Source organism: Tursiops truncatus, chromosome 8 (assembly GCF_011762595.2).
Source record: "Tursiops truncatus isolate mTurTru1 chromosome 8, mTurTru1.mat.Y, whole genome shotgun sequence".
NCBI lineage: Eukaryota > Metazoa > Chordata > Mammalia > Artiodactyla > Delphinidae > Tursiops > Tursiops truncatus.
The window spans coordinates 92,719,975-92,740,564 of record NC_047041.1 but is presented as its reverse complement, the minus strand read 5'-3'; the positions used below and the strand labels follow the sequence as shown (position 1 = coordinate 92,740,564).

The 20,590-nt window shown below is 44.8% G+C and overlaps 1 protein-coding gene across 3 annotated transcripts in view; it reads right to left on the bottom strand.

Annotated features, from left to right (window-relative positions):
• Nucleotides 1-20,590, bottom strand: part of EXT2 (exostosin glycosyltransferase 2) — a 119,939-nt gene that overhangs the window by 13,061 nt on the left and 86,288 nt on the right. The window lies entirely within an intron of this gene.

Sequence of the window (20,590 nt, the reverse complement as noted above, 5' to 3'; positions counted from 1 at the left end):
ATCTCTTAACATGTGATTAATGAAACAGGTTCCACTCTTAATGAACACACAAATGAAGACTAAATGGAACTCCGATTTATGACAAATTTTGATCATTGTGAAAACTTACAAAGTCTCTGTTTCTAAAAAACAAAAAAAAATCTATCTGGAGCACAAAGACATTTTAATGACCTTTTGGAAGCCTCAAGTATACAGAATTTGTCTGATTCTATAATCTGTAACAAACTGAAAACAAAAACTTGATTTCCGCACATGGAAAGGTTCTTAGATTTGGAAAGGTTCTTAGATATAGCTTTTGTTAAACAGAATTTGGTATATGAGGGGTGGGGCACTTCCAATACCTCTCCCCATGTATTTCCGTACAACTTAGTTTAACCTTTAAACCATTAACCATTAGTGAATACTGACAATTTACCAGCTGTCCTGGTGCCGCTTCTCAGCACCACGAATCCTCATCCTTGACCAGGCCTCTGAACAGCAGAGTTCCAGAGGGCCTACTCCTGGCCCCCATTCTCTTCTTTCAACTCTCTCCTCTAAGTAACATCTAGTTTCAATCACTAAATACTGTCTCTACGCTGATGACCTCTAAATGTATGTCTGGCCCGGAACATTTCTGAGACTACCAACTACTTACTTAATATCTTCAACTGGATAAACAACAGGCACCTCAAACCTAACATGTCCAAAGCATAGCTCTTGATTCCATATCCTCAGAAAAGCCATTCTCTCTCAGCCTTTTCCATCTCAATACGTCATCTAATCCAACTGCTCAAGCCAAAAGCTAAGAGTCAGCCTTTATTCCTTCCTTTCCCTCTTTCCCCACATCCAGTCCATTACCAAGTCCTACTGGCTTTACTTCTGCCTCCCTCTTACCATTTCTACTACCACTCTCTCTAGCTCAAACCACCATCATTACTCATTACTAGATTAATGCAGGTTACTGGATTACTGTAACAGACTTCCAACTTATTTCTTGGCTTCCACTCTTGCCCCTCCAAACCATCATTTACAGAGCATCACTAAAAGGACCATTCTTAAAAGAACAGTGGGGTATTCTATGCAGGGTAATTCAATCAGTGGGCTCCATCCTATTAATTTATATATTTTTTCATTATATATTTTTTCATTATATATTTACCCAACACCCCAGTGTCACTGAGTCCAGGAAGGATGCTTCATTGCTTTCCCAAAGGCAGAGCCAGTATACTAATACTCCCCCTTTTTTAGTTTGCTAGGGCTACTGTAAAAAGTAACACAAACTGAGTGGCTAGAAATCTAGAAATCCAAAATCAAGGTGCTGGCAGGGCCATCGCACCCAGGGGAAGGAGCCTTCCTTGCCTCTTCCCAGCACCTGGGGGTTGGCTGTCAATCTCTGACATTCCTTGGCCTGTAGATGCGTTGCTCCAAACCTCTGTCTTCACATGGTCTTCTTCCCTCTCTGTGTGTCTCTGTGCCCAAATTTCGCCTTTTTATAAAGATTCCAGTCAAACTGAGTTAGGGCCTACCCTAATGATCTCATTTTAACTTAATTACCTCTGAAAAGACCCTATTTCCAAATAAGGTTACTAAGGGTTAGGATTTCGACATACCTGTTTTAGATATGTTCAATCCACAACATCCCCTCCCCACAAAAATCTTTAAAAAACAAAAAATGGCTTCCTATTGACTAAGAATAATAACGAAACTCCTTAGCATGTTCTAAACGGCCTTCCTACTCTCCAATCTCTCTCGTACCACATTCTCCCACAATTCACTGGCTTCCCTGTTCTTTAACTGTGAGTAGACTAGACCTCAAGCCCCCTGCACCTGCTATTTCTTCGATGGAATGTTCCCCCAGCTCTTCAAAAGGCTGGTTCGTGCTCATCAGTCAGGTCTCTGCTTAAATGTCACCTACTCTGAGAGGTCTTTCCAGACCTTCCCATCCAAGGTAAACGCCGTCCCCCAACCAGCCATTCTTCATCACGCCCCCTCACCCCATGCTTTTCTTCACCAAACTTCCATTTCTTGAAATTGCACTGGTTATTTACTGTCTACTCACTATCCCTTTTCCTCCCACAGAGTTTAAGCTCCATGAGGCAGAGACTCTGTCTTACTCACTGCGGCCTCCCACGCACAAAGCACAGGGTCGGCACATGAGAGCATTCCGTGCACACTTGTTGAATGCACGGCGGGGGGGGGGGGGGGGGGGGCAAAATCTCGGCAGGCAGAAAGCTGAGTGTGAAAGAAGGGAACCAAAGATCCTTCCTCTCTTCTTCGCAGCCAGAGCTAGTATACTTCTTAATTCAGAAAGGAAGTCTGCAACAGTACTGATCACCAGTTACCATTCATAATAATGTGATAGCCTTTGTGTGAGAAGATCACAGTAGTAACTCACCATCACTAAAGCACATGTTTTAAATTGCTTTTCCAGCAGCGGGTAAAGGGACATTTGCTGAGTCATTACACTCTCTTGCCCAGGCCTTGTGATCATCTACATGCTTTCATGGGCTGTCTGACCAGGGTCTTGAACGTGGTCTGGAGCTGTGAAAAGAGGTTTCCTTCGTGCGGAACCAGCTCACCTAACAGGCCTCTCCAACCCACAACCTTGGCCTCGTTAACACCACGTTGTAACCAACAGAGTTAATCGGCCACAGGCATCATCATAATAGCTGTAGACAAATGAATCCATGTCAAACATTTCCTCAGATGTTTAATGCTGCTGCTGTGTTCTCTACTCTGGGGTTTGTATTTCAGCAGATTAAAATAATACGATACTATTACAGTTTTATAGAGCCCAGAGCAACAACATAGGCTGTGGGCCGTAACTTCTGTCTGGCCTGTGGGCCTGAACACACCCCACCAAGCGCACAGCCAGGTTCCTTTGCTTGGCACCAAGCACCTGCCTGTTCAAGTCACACCAGGACCACAACCACCAATCCATCTCAATGGAATTAAAGAGATTTCTGAAGGGCTCCAAGCGCAAGTAACTGTACTCAACACCAGTGATGGGCAAGGTGGAGGAGAGGGGGGGCGGATGGGGGCATCCGTTCAGTTGGCACCTCTGCTGGATGGAAGCTGCATTCCCCCTCCCTGTATTTGAGTCAACACAGCTCTCTAATCCGCGCAAAGGAAGGTCAAATCACTTTCCCGAGGGGTTCTTTTCAAGCCCCCATCTGCAGCAATAATAATAACACTGGATCAGTTTTAGGGTCAAAGGCTGTTGAGATTTCAGTCCTCTTCCTGTTAGCTGAAGCCACTTACCAGACTCCTCTCCAGAGACACTTAATTTGGTAACACTGGGTCACAGAACGCTGAACTGCGCTGCTCTGAAAGCATCAGAGGTGTCCCGAATCTCAGATGCCTTTGGAGCCTTCAGTGAGAGCTGTTCCTCAGGCGGGGCCTCTCTGCCCTTGACTTACTCCAGGCAGCTGGATGCAATCAGGATACCATCCTTGTCACTTCATCTATAACTCTGCAGCTGACTGCAGGATCAAAACGGAGTGCAGCAGAAGGGGATGGGCCTTCTCTAGCCGAGCCCCGGTGTAGTACGAAGTCGATTATGTATATAGTAAAGCATTTTCCCAGCCAGAAGAGCAAGAACTCGACTTCGACCCCTCCCCTTCCCTCCTCGCTACCCATCTCCCACTCTAATTCAACTTTTTTCTTTTTACTTCAGGGAAATGCTCCGGGGTCAGCCTTTGGTCATTACTAACAGATGCCTTTATATACTGTAGTGCAGGAATTTGAAACTTCACATTATATCCCTATAGTTCTAGTAACAGTGCTCCCAGAGCTATGTTCAAGTCACAACGCCATCATTCAATTGTTTGCCTATACTACTGAAGTCCTCCATGTATAGTGTCATCTATTTTTTTTTTTTTTTTTTTGCGGGACGCGGACCTCTCACTGCTGTGGCCCCTCCCGCTGCGGATCACAGGCTCCAGACGCGCAGGCTCAACGGCCATGGCTCACGGGCCCAGCCGCTCCGCGGCACGTGGGATCCTCCCGGACCGGGGCACGAACCCGTGTCCCCTGCATCCGCAGGTGGACTCTCAACCACTGCGCCACCAGGGAAGCCCTCATCTATTTTTAATTGCACACATCTTTTAAGACAGAGGCCTACGTCTGTTATAACAAACTCCACGCCTCAGTTAGGGGCTTAGCGATCATTTGAAGAGTCCTTACATTTGGGGCCTATTCTACATCACTATTCAAACAGAAATTGTAATAACCTAATACCATCCTAACTATTTCCTTCCCTTCTAATTTTTATAATCTTGGTCCCAACCACCTCTTACCTGGATTATGGAAATATCCTCCTCTCTGGACTCCCAGCTGTGCTCACTTCTCTATTTTCAGTTTTCTATCTACCCTTTTTTTTTTTCTTTTTTAAGCTTCCTGAGGTCTTTTGCGGCTTCCCATTACTAGAGGATGAAACTAAGAGCTTCTACCTTTTTTTTAAAAGGCACAGCGGCCAGCCTTGATTACTGCTTATAGAAAGTACACTGGGGACAAGGTTAACGTATATCCAGGCCTGGCTCTGCCACTGATGAGTTGTGCCCCAGACCTACTCAAGGTGCCCTGCTTCCATTCTGCCCTCTGCAAAAGGAGGGGCTGGATTAAATGACCTCTAATGAACTTTTAGGCCTAAATTCTTACATCTTCTTCCTCACTGACCTATTTCCAAGGAAACTAATTCAGCAACTGTGATCAGTTGCCGGCCTGCATTATTTCACTTTGTTTAAAATGCCACACCCATACGGGTACCCAATAAATGTTCCTGAAAAGAGGATAATGCACTATATTCTAAGCCAGCTTAGAGAGCGCATATTAAACTCAGGGTGTGTGCTAACCACAGTCAGATTCAGGAAACAGACTGGGGGTGGGGTGGGGGAGGGAGAAGGTGAAACAACAGGTGGCGCCCATCTGGGATGTCCGATTAGGAGATCATGGGCTAGCTCCAGGAGGAAAGGAACTCTCTGAAGTGGCTGCTACAGTCATCACACTTTCAAAGGCATAGTTCCCACAGGGATATTGCTACTGGGTGAGAGGGATGCCACATGTATCAGGATTCATGAATCAAGAGCTGGACTAAGAAGTGGTGAGGGAAAAGGGGGTGTGGGGGTGGTGGAGAGGGGGCAGAACATGGACGCAAGGTACCCAGACTGGGCCAGGGTTCGTTTCTCTCCTTGCACATGCCCCCTAGGTTTTGTTGATCCCTAACCATCCAAGTGGAACAGAACGCTATGACCCAGCCCAAGCCCTGTGGCCACATGCGAGGGTCAGTCGTGGCAGAGTTGCGAGGAACCCAGCTTGCAGACACCTTTGGATTAGTGGCCGTCCTTTCCGTCAGGACTGTCTTGCGTGCTGCCCAGATGGGAAAGGGGGAGCTGGCTGAGGTCCAATTTCTAGCTGGTTTCCACAGAGAAGCCAGTTATCGGATTCACTCTCAGCCCTCTGGGAACAAAGCTCACCTTTTATATTTGGAATTTCCTGAAATGAAGTGGAATGGAGGGACTGATTGGCTCCATTTTCAGCTCATGCTTTTAATTACAAGGGTGGTTGGTAGTTTTTGTCAAGGGGGCGCTTTGCAAAAAGCCAAAGAGCTTTTACCCATGCCTGGGACACAATTAGATGCTAACGCTGGGCATCTAGAGCAAGGGAGCCCAACGTTGTCATCTGGAGTGCCCTAACGCTGACTGGTTTTGACAAATACACGTACACGCTGCATTATGTATTAAGATTTACCTGTTACATCACTTCAGTCTGCCCCAGAAACCTTTCCAACCCAAGGTGGGGTTCTGCTCAAAATTAGCCAGACAGGAAAAGCCCCATCATGGGAAGGCTCCTGGGGTTTTGGCAGCGATCCTGTTTGCCCCAGTCTGGCTGGAGGTTAGTGCCCTGGCGCTGGGGCACATGACTGCCACTCCTCTCAAGTCCTCTCTTCAGGCCTGGGGCCGTGATGAAGGTAGGGAGACAGACCAGGATTGGCCACAGCTGGTAGAGGAGCATGTGCGTTAAACCTTTCGCGGGTACCACTGTTAGGAAGACACCACTGAAGAGGTGGCTCTAAGACATCTGCCATCTCACCAGACGGCAGAACCACAGGCCTTCGGTGGATGGTTAAGAAGAGACTCACACTCCGGCAGTGTGAGCTGCGGACCGCTGCCCACGCCGACTCAGGGGTCACTTGGAAGGCGGAGATCATTTGGTTCAGTCCCCTCACTGGACAGATGGGAAAACTGAAGGCTGGACAAGAAGCGCTGTCCAGAGGTCACACTGCTAGGTCATGCCTAACTCCCCGTCCAGCCTCTGCTCACGAAGTCCTGAGATTTCCCGCTCTCCTGATTCTAAAAAGCACTGCCTCTCCCCACACTCAGGCCCTCACTTGTCAAACAAAGAGGTCAGATGACGGGGTTTAAAGTCATACTCAGTGTCAGTGTTCTCAGCTGTGTGCAGTTGCTGGCAGAGATGGTTAAGGGTCCTACACACATGTGAATGACCGAGGTGGGGAACAGGATGGGGGAGCGAGAGGCAGCGGGGAAAACGACAAAACCTTTTGCTCCCCTCAGCATCCATCTTCTGAAAGCCGAAGGCTCTTCATGAACGTGGTTTCCATTTAGCAGAGAAAGCCACGTGCTCACACCGTTAAAAGAAGGAAGTCTCATCAGCTGTGTGGCAAACGAGTGAGACGCCACTTAGGACACCGAGGGCCTACTGGAACCTTGTAATCCGGGAGGCTCTGGGGCAGGGAAGGAAGGACAAGCAAAAAGCAGCTGAACAAAAGATTAAACTCAACTACTATTTTTCATGAGGCAATGAATCTCCTGAGAGATAATAAAGAAGGGAAGGAGAGACGTGAGTTTGAGGGGATGGGAGGAGGCAGAGATGGGTCAGGATCAGGTCACGGGCTTTCTAATTTCGTGCTCCTTAAGACCCGCTAAACGTGAAATCATTTTTATTTCCATAACCTCAACTCCAGTGGGGGTGATACTGTTTCTAAGTCTGGTCCCAGGGGATTGTTTAATGAAGTTAAAAGAAGCATAGTGATCATAAGGCAAATGGCTATTCCCTTTAAATCCTCACGAGGTGGAAACGGAGACTTCAGCTTTTATAAATAACCATTACTGAGCCTTCAAAATTTCAACTTGATCTTGGTGAGCCTTGATTTGACTGACTGGAGACCAAAGATATCAGCTCTGCCCAGCAGGGAGGAAGTCACTCTTCTTACTTCACGTCACTGCTCTGCCCTGTCACTCACAGATGCTACTGCAGAACTGGCCAGGTTTGTTTTCTTACTGTGCAAAGGGAGGAAATGGCATTGACCACAAACTGCAATCCTGGCTGGCTCTGAAGCATAAATGTGGTTCCAAAACGATTCTTTAATGAGTTAATTAATCGGAGTGCCCTATATGTGTGCTTAAACTCCATAAGCTCTTGGTGGAAAATCAAGAAGCAGAGGAACTCTTTTTAAATCACTTATTTATTTGTATCCCATCTACTTCAAAAAAAAGATTTGGGATGGCCTACAACAGAAGGCAAAAACTAGAATAAAGTCCAAACTATCAAAACAGATGATGCAAAAAAAGACAAAAAACAGATGATGCCCTCAATAACATTTCTTTAAATATCCAGAGATTCCACCTATCTTAAAAATATTAACCCTGGACTTCCCTGGTGGCACAGTGGTTAAGAACCCGCCTGCCAATGCAGGGGACATGGGTTCGAGCCCTGGTCTGGGAAGATCCCACATGCCACGGAGCAATCCTGCTAAGCCCGTGCGCCACAACTGCTGAGCCTGCGCTCTAGAGCCGGGGGGGCCACAACTACTGAAGCCCACGTGCCTAGAGCCTGTGTTCCGCAACAAGAGAAGCCACCACAATGAGAAGCCCATGCACTGCAAGGAAGAGTAGCCCCCACTCGCCGCAACTAGAGAAGGTCCGCACGCAGCAATGAAGACCCAACGCAGCTATAAATAAATAAATAAATTTATTAAAAAAATATTGATCCTGCTATCAAGTTCTAGAAAGGCAACCCAACAGCAAGCTTAAGTCACAGTCTAGGGATGGAGAGATTTGGGTGTTCCTATTTATTAATTCATTTACACATTCAACTCTTAGATACTTTCTGAGCTCCCACTATTTTTTAACTAAACATTTTATTTTGAGATAACTGTAGATTCAAAAGTAGTTGTAAGAAAGAATGCAGAGGGAGCCTGTGTACTCTTTACCCAGTTCCTCCCAATGGTAACATCTTGCAAAACTATAGTGTGACGTAACAACATGATACTCACACTGACACAGTCAAGCTTCAGAGCATTTCCATCAGCATGAGGGTCCCTCCTGCTGACCTTTTATAGACCCTCCCCATCCAGGTACCTTCTGACAACTGCTAATCTGTTCTCTATTTCTACAATTTCGTAATTTCAAGAAGGCTATGTATCAGTGGAATCATACAATACGTAACCTTTCGGGATTAGCTTTTTCCCACACAGCATAATTCCCCAGAGATTCATCTAAATTGCTCTGTATATCAACAGTTTGGTCCTTTTCATTGTTGAGTAATATTCCATGGTGTGGATGGACCAGTTTGTTTAACCATTCGCCCCCTAAAGGATATCTGGGCTAATTCATTTCCTGGCACTACAAACAAAGCTCTACGAACATTTGCATACAGGTTTTTGCGTCGGCAGAAATTTTACTGCCTCTGGAATAAATGCCCGAGTGCAACTGCTGTGTCGTGTGGTAGTTGCGTGCTTAGTTTTATAAGAAATGGCCCAAACTGTTTTTCCAGAGTGGCTGTACCAGTTTACATTCCTACCAGTAATGTATGAGAGATCCAGTTTCTCTGCATCTTCACCAGCGTTTGGTGGTGTGACAATTTTTTAAAAAATTTTAGCCATTCTGATAGGTGTATGTAATTCCAGTTTTAATCTTTAATGGTTAATGATGTCAAACATCTTTTCACGTGCTTTTCGCCATCTGTATATACTCTTCAGTGAAATAACTGCTCCTGTCCTTTGCGCATGTTCTAATTGGATTGTCTTTTGCTGTTGAGTTTTGAGAGTTATATATCCTAGGTGCTCCTCCTTTGTTGGATACGTTGTTTGCAAATAGTTTCCCTCAGTCTGCAGCTTGTCTTTTAATCCTCTTCACAAGGCCTTTCACAGAGCATAAGTTTTTTTTGCAGTATGCAGTATGTTGTGGTCTCTCCTGTTGCAGAGCACAGGCTCTGGACGCACAGGCTCAGCGGCTATGGCTCACGGGCCCAGCCGCTCTGCGGCATGTGGGATCCTCCCGGACCGGGGCACAAACCCACGTCCCCTGCATCGGCAGGCGGACTCTCAACCGCTGCGCCACCAGGGAAGCCCCAGAGCATAAGTTTTAAATGTTGATGAGGTCCAATTTATCAACTTTTCCTTTTATGAATCATGCTTCTCTTTGTCTAGCCCTAGATCCTGAAGAGTTTTCTCCTTAAGCTTTTTTCCTGAAAGTTTCATAGTTTTACGTTTCATATGTTTAAGCCCATGATTCACTTCCAGTTAATTTTTCTGTAAGGTGTGAGGTTTAGGTCAAGGTTAAATTTTTGCCTCTGGATGTCCAATTTGTCTAGAACCATTCATTAACAGAGCTGTCTTTCCTCCACTGTATTGCGTTTGCACCTCTGGTCAAAAATCAGTTGCCCCCAACTATTTTCTAGGGACTGTCTTATACTTCAAAGAGTGAATACAAAAATAAAGGATATATCTTGTTACTAAGGAGCTTACCACTGAGAAAACCTAATGACATATGCATAGAAAGCTAGAGATGAAAGAAAGCAAGGATGCAGGAAAAAGTACAAAAAAAGAGTTAAGTCGGGGATGGGAAAGCAGAGAATAAGGAAAAAGCTTCATGGATTTCATTTTAAGAGGATAAAGGAAAAGGAAGTTAAATTACAAAGTTAGGGATGAGATCCCTATTGCCCCCAACCAGGTAAATTATCAGTACAAAATTGTACTCTTTGCTCTCTGTTTAAGCAGGCCAGCAAGGAGAAAACCAGAGTTCTCCCACTGAATACAAAATACAGAATCATTTAAACTTTGAAAAACTCCTTCTAATTTCACTCATAGAAATTATATATAAAAAAATTCCATATCCAACCACATTACGTGCACTCCATCAGTAAATACTGACTGAGCACCCACTAGGCACAGAGCAGTAGACCAGGCAAACACAATCCTGTCTGAATGGACCGAGCTAAAGAGAGGGGTTTGTCAATCCAGCCCCAGATCTACGCCACCGATGTGAATTAGTGGCCTCGGTTGTAAGAAGTTAGCCCTTTCCTGCCCCTTCCAGGAGCAGAGTATCAACATGTGATCAGGACCTCTGCCCCACCCCTCAAGTCTTCAGCCCCAACTCCAGAGGCTGGATGGGAACCTAGAAATTTTGCTTTTAAAGGTTGACAAGTTTTGATCTAAAGCAGCCAACAGATAGTAGCCAATATACTGCAATCACGATTAACCCTACGCACCAATTTTGGAGCAGCAAGAAATAAATCTGACCTAAGAGGTGAGTTGTAATTTTATCACACTGATTAGCTCACCTTGTTTTCTTGAGATTCATTCTCCCAGGTGTGACATTTTTAAGGTTTGGGGACTACTCCGTTCCTTTAAAGTTTTCTTTCTTTCTATTCTTCCCAAACAGGGAATTGCTATGCCTAATGCGATAGCAACCACCAACCACTGTCTTAAACTCACGATTTTGCAAGCAATTTTACAAGTGGCAATGAACGGTGTGGCTTCACACTTGGGCAGAACACCACAGAATTCTGCTCCGAAAGCTGCAGGCTCTGCCCTCCTGAGAGAGCTGCGGGGGGAGTTCAGGGCCTGGATACGGCCAGGATGGCTTTCATTTCCCCTGGTCCCATGCCAAGTCCTGCCCACACGCCTCCTTTAAGCACCCCTATGAAAATCAAGGCAGATAAGCAGCCCATGCAAGACAAATTCCCCCTATTCCCAAATCATAAACCAAATCCTGAAGCTCTGGATTCCTGGAGCAGCCAAAGCCTGTAATCAATCCCAAAGAGGCAACAGGCAGGTTTTGGAACAATAACCCGTAAACATATGGATCCTCTCAGGGCTGGGATATCACGACAGTTATCTCCTTTTGGATGGGGGAGGGAAAGTATGCATTCTTTAAACCATCAAGTGTACCAACACCTCTTTAAAATAACTATCCCACATTACAAACATTCATTCTTGAGCCACAGAACTCCGGGGCCAGGTGGGCTTGCCGGTGCTGCGGACAAGAAAGATGGCGAGGTGTGGCCGGGATGGGGGGCACGTAGGGCGGGGAGTGGGAAGGTCAGGGGAGCTCTTTCCTCACCGGCACTGCCCAACAAAATAAGCGCTTATGGAAAACTGCAAATCTAACTCACCTGACTTCCGTGGGATGGGAGTCTGTGAGGAGGAGACACCCTTCAACGAAGACACCTGATGTACCAGCGGGCAGCAGGCTCCCTCTCTGGGATAAGGAGCCCCGAGTCCTACATTTGATGTTTCATTAATGGCTAGGCAAACAAATTCTGAGCTTGCTGTTTTAATTTGCTCAGTGGGGAAGGAAAAAGTGTCACTCTATTGTAATTCCCAACTGGGCGCTTTTTTAAACCATCAGATGTTATTTCAGTGTTCAGCAGACATATTCGATTTCCTTTCCTTAATATTTGTTTGACTTACCCTCCGATGGGGACTGGGTGCTTTAGAAAAGCTCCGAGAGGTCAAACCTCACTGCAGCTTCTCTCAGCACCTCCGTGGGCCCCGGCCTGCCACTCGGGGTCCGCTTTCAGCAGCTCGTGCTCAGAGCGGCACACATGAACTATTCTCCCTCCAGGCCCCTCGAGTCTGCAAGCTGGTGATAGGACAGACCTATCAGAGGGTTCAGGTCTCCCACAGGCTGGAAACAGGGAGCCCGAAGCGATGTGAAGACCCCAGGGAGGTAATTCTCTAGGAAGAATGACTCCCCTCTGACCTCAGTCTTCCTCATGCCTCCTGCAAGGGGAGCTCTGATTGTACCTCGTGGGCAAGGACACTCACAGAATGAGCCATCCGGCCTGCTCCCTCTTCTCAGAACATCAGTCTCTATAAAGGCAACTCTTCATGTACTTAAGAAAAGGGAGAAAAATGGAAGTAAAGAGAGACAGATGTCCTTTCAATAGTCCACACCATTGATCTGTATGGTGGCCAGGCCCAGGAAGGAGACTCAGAGGGGAACTGTCACTCACTCAGATGTAATACGCAAGGCTCAAAGAGAGCTTCCAGCCATCAGCTTCTTCAGATCCTAAAAGAAGAAGTCACCGCAAGTCCTAGACAATTTTTAGTGTTCAAAAAGCTCAGCTTTGACAAAATGGTTCTATAGCTACTGTAAAGCCTTAGCACAGACCCAGCACAAACGCTGACCCCGAACAGCTCTGACAAGGTTTGATTTTGCGCACGCCCAAGGCAGGCCCGGCTCCTTGGGACGGCCGGTGCCTGCACTCAGGGGGACCGACGCCTGTGCTGGCTCCACGGTACACTGCTGCTACAGTCCATCATCCAGAGAGGAGGAGGAAACACCCGAACTCCCAGTCTTTCCAGGCAGCCACTGGGTCAGGCCATGCGGAGGCTCAAGGATCTGAGTCAGCTGAGAGGCCAAGGAAAGGAAATCTATGGCACTGGGTCCCACTGAAGGCCAAGGCACTTCCAATAGTTAGGTTATCTGCTGCAGGGATGTCCCTTGCATTTGGGCCCTCCTTTAGGGACGTTTCATTTTTATCAGTGTTGGCTATGAGAACCCAGTTTCCCAGTGCTCTAGGTGAAACCAAAGAGTGTAAGCCTGTCGTAGGGCCCATGGCAGGATGAGACAGGTGGTTCCATGTACCGTAAAGAAAACCCGCCCTGGATTCCCAACAACCCTGAGCACAATTTCAGATCTAGGACTCTGGGACTTAAATCTAGAGAGGAAAGCAGCCAATTCCCATCAGAAAGATCATAACCACAAGTCTGTGGGAACCAGTCTTGAGACCCAGTCCAAGACCCGGTATCTGTGGGAAACAGTCTTGAGACCCAGTCCAAGACCCGGTATCTGTGGCACTTTACTGGCAGACGGCTCAGAGAGGGACAAACAGAAGGACAGAGACAACCTATTTTCTTTTTTAAAGTTACCCACTAGCTTTTTAAAAGAGGTTATTATTAAGTCTAATTCTAAGATAGGTGTTTCCATCTTTCTGCTCTTCTAGTGAGGAGACAGAAAGTGGGATAGTTTATTTAGAATCACAGAATACATCATCTCTCCCCCTCTCCCTGGATGAATACATTTAGCTCTAAATTTTACTAATTCTGTTTAAAAGTTAACTGTATATAGAGTCTCAGCTCTGGAATTCTCCACTTAGCCAAGCTCCCTCGTTACCAATCAAATCTGAGCTATGACGGAGCCCACCTTTCCCTTCTTGGTTCTTCAATCCAGATGAACATTAAGCTTATAGGTTTTCCACTACCATTATCTAACTGGCTTTCCCTGTCTTCAGTCTGTCATCTCTAATTCATCCTGTGATCTGACTGCCTGGACCATATACCTCTTTGCAAACCTATGACACCTCTTCACCGCCTTTGACTTTTCAGCTGACCTCTTAGCCTGTCCATCAGCTGGCCCTATATGGCTGAACCGACCTAGCTTCCAACGTCAACCCAAACACAAGTTCCGCCTCCACCACATCAACTGGCCTGTGACTCCCCCGTGCGACCACACGTACACCCAAGCTCGTTCTAACTTGGGTTGCCTTTCATCTTGGTGCTTCCTATAGCAGGAGAACGCACTCAGAGGTGGTTTCACGTTCTCATGAGAAAAAGTAGGGCATTCCATGCTATTTTGCTGTCTTCTCATGATCCTTTACTTGCCATTACCTTGGGGAGTTGTGAACAAAATAAAACAAATAAATTATCATAACTGATTAGCACCCAAGAGGTTTCACCAGCCGCTGCCACCTAGGGGACGCACAGGCAGTAAAAGAAAGGCATCAGCAGTGTGTGCACCTAACAACAGACAGTTGCTCTTAGTCAATTCCCATCCCCACATGAAGGACTGATTTTATAACCAGTATTATTAGCCAAGAGTGTTTCACATCTCTCAGGTGAAAAATGTTCAACACTTAAGGGCTACTAATAATTTTTTATGGTTGGAAATGAGGATCAAAGTACGAAAGGAAAAATAAATTCCCGGGTTCATACATCCAGCCAAGTCTGCATGGCTCATTTTCTGCCACATGTTTTAAACACCCTCTCTTAAAGGCGGGGGAGGGGAGGAGGAACAAGTTGCATTTTATTTCCCAGCTCTTTAGGTCTGAAATAAAAGCAGACAGACTTGGGGGGAAAAAAATCAAACATTCAAGTAACACTATACACTGCTACTGTTCCCCCAGGAGCTCCTTGCAAATGAGTATCAAGAACTCAATAGATACTTTCCTGGTAAAATACATAAACAGATAAATAAATTATCCCAGGCTGAAAAGAATCTCCACATCTGGTAGCTCACTAGAGCTTGTCAAACAAGTCAGAAACACGCAGGGCCAGAGAAGATCATTCTTTCGCTCCTGATTTCGGGGCTGGCGAGGGAATGTAACATTTCCCAAAGCTCTTTGCCTTCCAACAGGGAATATGACCCATTTAAACAGGCAAATGACCCCTATGTTTTCTTCCAATTAAATAAATAATGATACCCAGGCATTAGGTCTTGAATCCACATGTCTGTGTCCTCAAGTCACAGACACTGGAAGAAAAAAGGCCTTTCCTACAGGGTCTGGCCTTGCATTCCCAAGAACTTGCTAGGGCGTCCCTTAAAGGGTTATATTCAACGTACATTTAACACCTTACAGAAGTAACTTAACCTCCTCGCACCTCAGTTTTCTCGGCAATAAAGCATGAAGTGACAGGATGGTCTCCAAGGTCCCTTCCCGTTCTGATGCCGGGTTTCTTTAAAACAGAGTTTCTGCCTTGTCCGTGGACCCCAGTACAGTGTTAACGTTCCCTACGTGTGCTATGGTTTTGCAGAGGCTGGCCGAGCACTGCCGTGGCTCCAGCAACTTCCTCCGGGAAAGGGATTCCGGAGGTCGTGACGGGTTTCAAGCTTACAGCCCAGGTAGACCTTCCCCCTTCATTCCTCTTTCATCTCTGGGCTCTGACGGGAGGCCACCCTTCTTTCTCATAGCTCGGGGAGGGTGCCGTCTGCGAGCTGCCTTCAGACTCTGCTCTGTGTCCCTTAAGCAAGCTGTGGAGCCTGCTGCTTTAAAATGGTTTCTGTAAAGTGATGCTTCCAACCCTCTAACTAAAGCTCTGCTTTACAATGCCCTCTCGTTGTGAGAAACATATGTCAGGCCTCCGAAGAGGCATCAGCAGAAACGCCATCAGAACAGACCCCGGGTCACCACGCTCTCCTCCGCTGAGGCAACGGCTGTGCTCTCCCTTTCAATCCTAAAAAGCTGTTGGCATTGCCTCCAAATACCCCTGGATCCTCACACAAGCAATCTCTCTGGGTTTCACAGGAAAGCAAAGGAGTTTGACACTTCTTACGCATACAAGTTGGATTCTTTTTCACATGAACCCATACCTTATACATTTGCCTGTACTTCTGATCCCTTAGATTCACGACACCTGAGGGATTTTAGGAAGTCATCTGGTCTATTCTTCAGCTCCAGGAAGGACTAGTAAAACCACCTTAGATACCGGAGGACTGCTGGCTGCCCCTTCCTGAAAAATTCCCAAATGGGGAGACGCCTCTGTCTCTCCAGATTTCTCTAAAAATGCTTTGGAGCCACAGTGAGAAAGGTCTGCTGCATGGTTTCTCTTTGATTCTCACATATTAAATACTGTGTTTAAATGATTTTTTATTTAATCTAGGATAATGAATTTAACTACTACAAAACTAATAAAAGCTATAGACACACACACACACACACACACACACACACACACACACACACACACACACACAGCCAAACCAGAAGAAACGAAGACCTATTTCACAGAAGAATAAGCAGGGGAATATTCTGGTTGTACTAAAAGTGCCAGTGTGCCTAACGTTACCTAACTGACCTAGTAAGATCATTAAATCTACAACTGCAGAATGCAGACTCTTTAGGGGCACACAGAACATTAACCAAAATAGACCTTTTACTGAGTCATATAGTCTCAACACATTTCAAAATGATGAATTCATAGGGAGTATATTTTCTGCCCACAGTGGAATCAAATCAGAACTCAATAAGAAAAAGGTAACTTTAAAAACTGACAAAAGTAAGCAGTATACTTTTATATAACTATGGGTCAAAGAAGATATTACAAAAGAAATTAGAAAATATTTTAAACTTAAGGATAATGAAAATATGACAAATCAAAACCCGGGAAGGTACCTAAAGCAGTAATTAAGGAGAAATTTACAGCTTTAAATGCATATATTAGAAAAATAAATACTGAAATCACTGATCTAAGCTATCAAGTCAAAAGGTTAGAAAAATAACAGCCACTTAAACTCATGAAATTAGAGGAAGAGATTAATCAAGAAAAGAGTAGTTAATGAAATACAAAACAAATACACACTAAAGAAAAATCAACAAAATCAAAAGTTGATTCTTTGCAAAGAATATGACACTGATATACCTCTAACAAGGCTCAAGAAAAGGAGAGAAAACAAAAGTTGTCAATATCAGGAATGAAAAAGAGCACAGCAATCCAGATCTTATAGACTTTAAACAATAACAAGATAATAGTATGGATCATTTTATAGCAATGCATTTCACAAGTTAAATTAAACGAACAGAGTCCTTGAAAAACACAGCTTATCAAAACTAACACAGGAAGAGATAGAAAGCCTGAATAGTACTAGAGCCATTAAAGAAACTGGGTCTGTAATAAACATACTAGAGTGCTGGCTGAGGATACAAGAATGTGGGATGAGCAGTGCAAAAAAGTCATAAATATCAACTATGGCTCACGAGCAAGCTGCAGAAGAACGTAGCAGCCATGCAGTTTTCTCGATTCCTTACCATATACACACCAATTTATTTGTCTCTTCTTTTCCAATTTGATATAAGAATTATAGCTATGATATATTCATATATACAATGTATATAGTCTATATAACTTATTCTTCAGATGTCTGTAGTTTCCTCAGCCTCTTAAGTCTATAAGTTTAATGACCTCTGGCAAATTTTGGAAGCTTTCAGCTATTTCTTTAAATATTTTTTTCTGCCCCATATTCTTTCTCTTCTCCTTCTGGGACTCTGATGACACAAATGTTATACCTTTTGTGATTGTCCCACAGGTCCCTGAGGCTCTGTGCATTTTTTTTTTTCCCAATCTATTTTCTCCGTGCTGTTTAGATTGGATAATTCCTATTGATTTATCCTCAAGTTCACCAGTTCTTTCCTGTTATCTCCATTCACCTATTGAGCCCACCCAGTGAGTTTCAAATTTTGGTTACTGCAATTTTCAGTACTGAAATTTCCATCTGGTTCTTCTTTGTATCTTCTGTTTCTTTGCTGAGACTTTCTATTTTTCCATTTGTTTCAACAGTGCTCATAATTACTTATTAGAGGATTTTTTATGATAGCAGTTTTAATATCCTGGTCGATAATTCCGACATCTGTGTCATTTTGGTGTTGGCAACTGTTGATTATCTTTTCTCATTAAAGTTGCAGTTTTCCTGGTTCTTGGTATGATGAGTAATTTTGGATTGTTTCCTGAACATGCTGAGAGTTACTGTGAGATGGTGCTGCCTTTCACATTTTCTGTTTTAGCAGGGAGCTGAGGTTCAGAGTGCATGTCCGGATCCACTTTGTGGGCTCTGGATTGAATATCAATTGAATTTTCAAAGACTATATCGTGCTATTCTGGTCTGCCTAATTTGTGTGCTACCCAGAGGCTAATTTGAAACCTGGGCAGTATTCTACACTACAATTTCTTTCTCAAAGCCTTTGCTGTGTTGATTCTAGTTAGTTTCATGCATGGGCTGATCTGAAGGGAGAGGGGTGACAGTGTGCCCAGGAGGAATCCCTCCTTTCCATAATCTTCCCTCCACTCTCGAGTTGGGAACGGATGAGGTGCTGCCTCTTTGCTGTCTGTTGCTTGGTGCAGGCTGGGGATGGTGGACAGGACACCGCCCCCCAGCCCCCAGTCTCTGCAGCTGCGTCTTCGCTAACATTCACTTCATGGAGGACATGGAAGGTCAACTGAGTTCCACCCCACCGTCTCCAGAGTGGAGAGGGGACAGGGGAGGAGTGCCGTCTCTGCTCTTGCCTCCTGGTAGTGCAGGGTGGGAACGGTCAGCAGGGCTCTGAACGACAATCCCCCCAGTCACAGCATCTAGTTGGCAGGGGTACATACGGCTTCTTTCATGGTGTTTGCCTGGTGTAGAGTAGGTACAGTCAAAAGCGTTCCATCAGCAGGGCGGCCCTCTTCCCAGTCCTTACAAGAGAAAGCGGGTTTTTCTTTTTCTGCGTTTGTATGCTCGTTATCTGTGCCTATGAGTGTCATGGCCTTCTGCAGCACTGAGGCTGGGGTATACAGGAGGGAGGGAAGGAGGGAGGAAGGAAGGAAAAAAAAAATCCAAGGGAACTCACTGCTGGAGTATCCCTTAGGTCCTGAGGACCCTAGCCAGTCTGTCTTCTTTTTCTAGGAATAGGGTGGCATGTGCTTGCTCAGTCTTGTCCAGAATTGGAAGTCTATAATTTATTCATTAAGTTACAGAATACTAAGTAGAATTGTGACAAAATTAAAGAAAGAATAAATAATTAACCAGAGACTGATATTATGACTATTGGGACTCTGTGTCTCACCTTCTAGGGGAGGGAATGCAAGGCCTGTATATGTATAAAGGACAGCTGCTGCATCCTTCTTAGTGAAAAGAATACAGTTGCTACTGTTGCTGCATGGAAGTTCAAATATGTGTAGAAGGGTCTGTATGGATGCTCTGGGGTAGCCAAAGGGGTAGACTGCACTGGTTATAAAGCTACTGACTTGTAGCCCCAAGCCCTGCTTCTAAATTCTGCCTTGTGATGCTAGGGCTGAGACTCTGCAAACATCTCACCTTTGCTAGGTGGTCTACCAACAGGGTGCACTAGAGAGAGACTGAAAAACTAGAGAAAAGGAGAAGGGAATTACTTCCTGTTTTGCCTGCTTTTCCTGACAGTGTGGCATTTCGCCCCAGCAGCAGAATGTGGTTCTAGCCTCTTCCGGCAGAGCCAGCCTTACCCTGACCCCTCAGAAGTACTAGCAATAGCCAGCCGGTGGCCCCTCCTCAGAGGTTTAAGGCCCAGCCCCGGGGGTGAGGGGGTGGGGTCGGGGGTCTCTTCCAAGCTTCTAGGTTCTAACGAACCCAGCCTCTTCCCTCTCTTCCTTTGTTCCTCCCACCCTAGGGGTAGTGGACGCTCCCTGGAGTTATTCTCTCTTTATACTTTCAGTAGCCCCTGTTTGCCCTCTCAGCTCTCTAATACCTCTATTAGAAAATTTCATATACTAAATCCATTCTGTTGAAACAATTAGTATAGATTCTGTTTTCCTGACTGATACGGATTCTTATTTGTTAATATTGGAATAGGAAACAAAATGTTCAGGTGTTTTTACCTTCACCAAAGAGAGGTTTCAAACAAATGGGTTTGAATAGCACAGAGGCAGAAATAGGACAGTTACATAATAAAATCTTCCCAGGTGGCACGGTATGGGGAAAATAGCACCAAAATGAGTTGTATGCCCTTATTAAGTGCCATTTACTAACTGGGTGATATTGGATAAGTCATTTATGGGCTTCATATAGTTTATGGATGGGCCTTGCCTATAATTAAAAGTGAGCAAGCTAGATTATCTCTAAGTTTATCTCCAACCTGAAACTATCACTTTATTTTCAAGAAATCACCAGTAAAACCATCTGGGCCTGGATTTTTCCTTGTAGGAAAATTTTGATAACAACTTGAATTTCTTTAATAGAGGGTACATATTCTGTTTAATTTTACATAAGTTGTAATTTTCAAAGAATTTTTACATTTCATATAAATTTTCATAATATTCTTTTAATGCCTGTAGGATCTATAGTGACAACACTTCCTTAATTCCTTTTCATTCCTGATAGTGAAATTTGTGGGGATTTTTTTGTTGTTTGTTTATTCTGTTTTTAAAAATTTTTTTAACACCTTTATTGGAGTATAATTGCTTTACAGTGGTCTGTTAGTTTCTGCTTTATAACAAAGTGAATCAGCTATACATATACATACATCCCCATATCTCCTCCCTCTTGCATCTCCCTCCCACCCTCCCTATCCCACCCCTCTAGGTGGTCACAAAGCACCCAGCTGATCGCCCTGTGCTATGCGGCTGCTTCCCACTAGCTATCTATTTTACATTTGGTAGCGTATGTAATTCCATACACATACGTTTTTATTTCTTTTGGAAGCTGGGTCATATGAAAACTATAACTTTTTTTAACTTTATGAGAACCTGCCAAACATTTTCCCAACCTGGTTGTACCATTTAGCATTTTAACCAATAGGTATGAGAGTTCTAAGTTGCTCCACAGTCTAACCAACATGTGGCACTATCAGTATTTTAAATTTT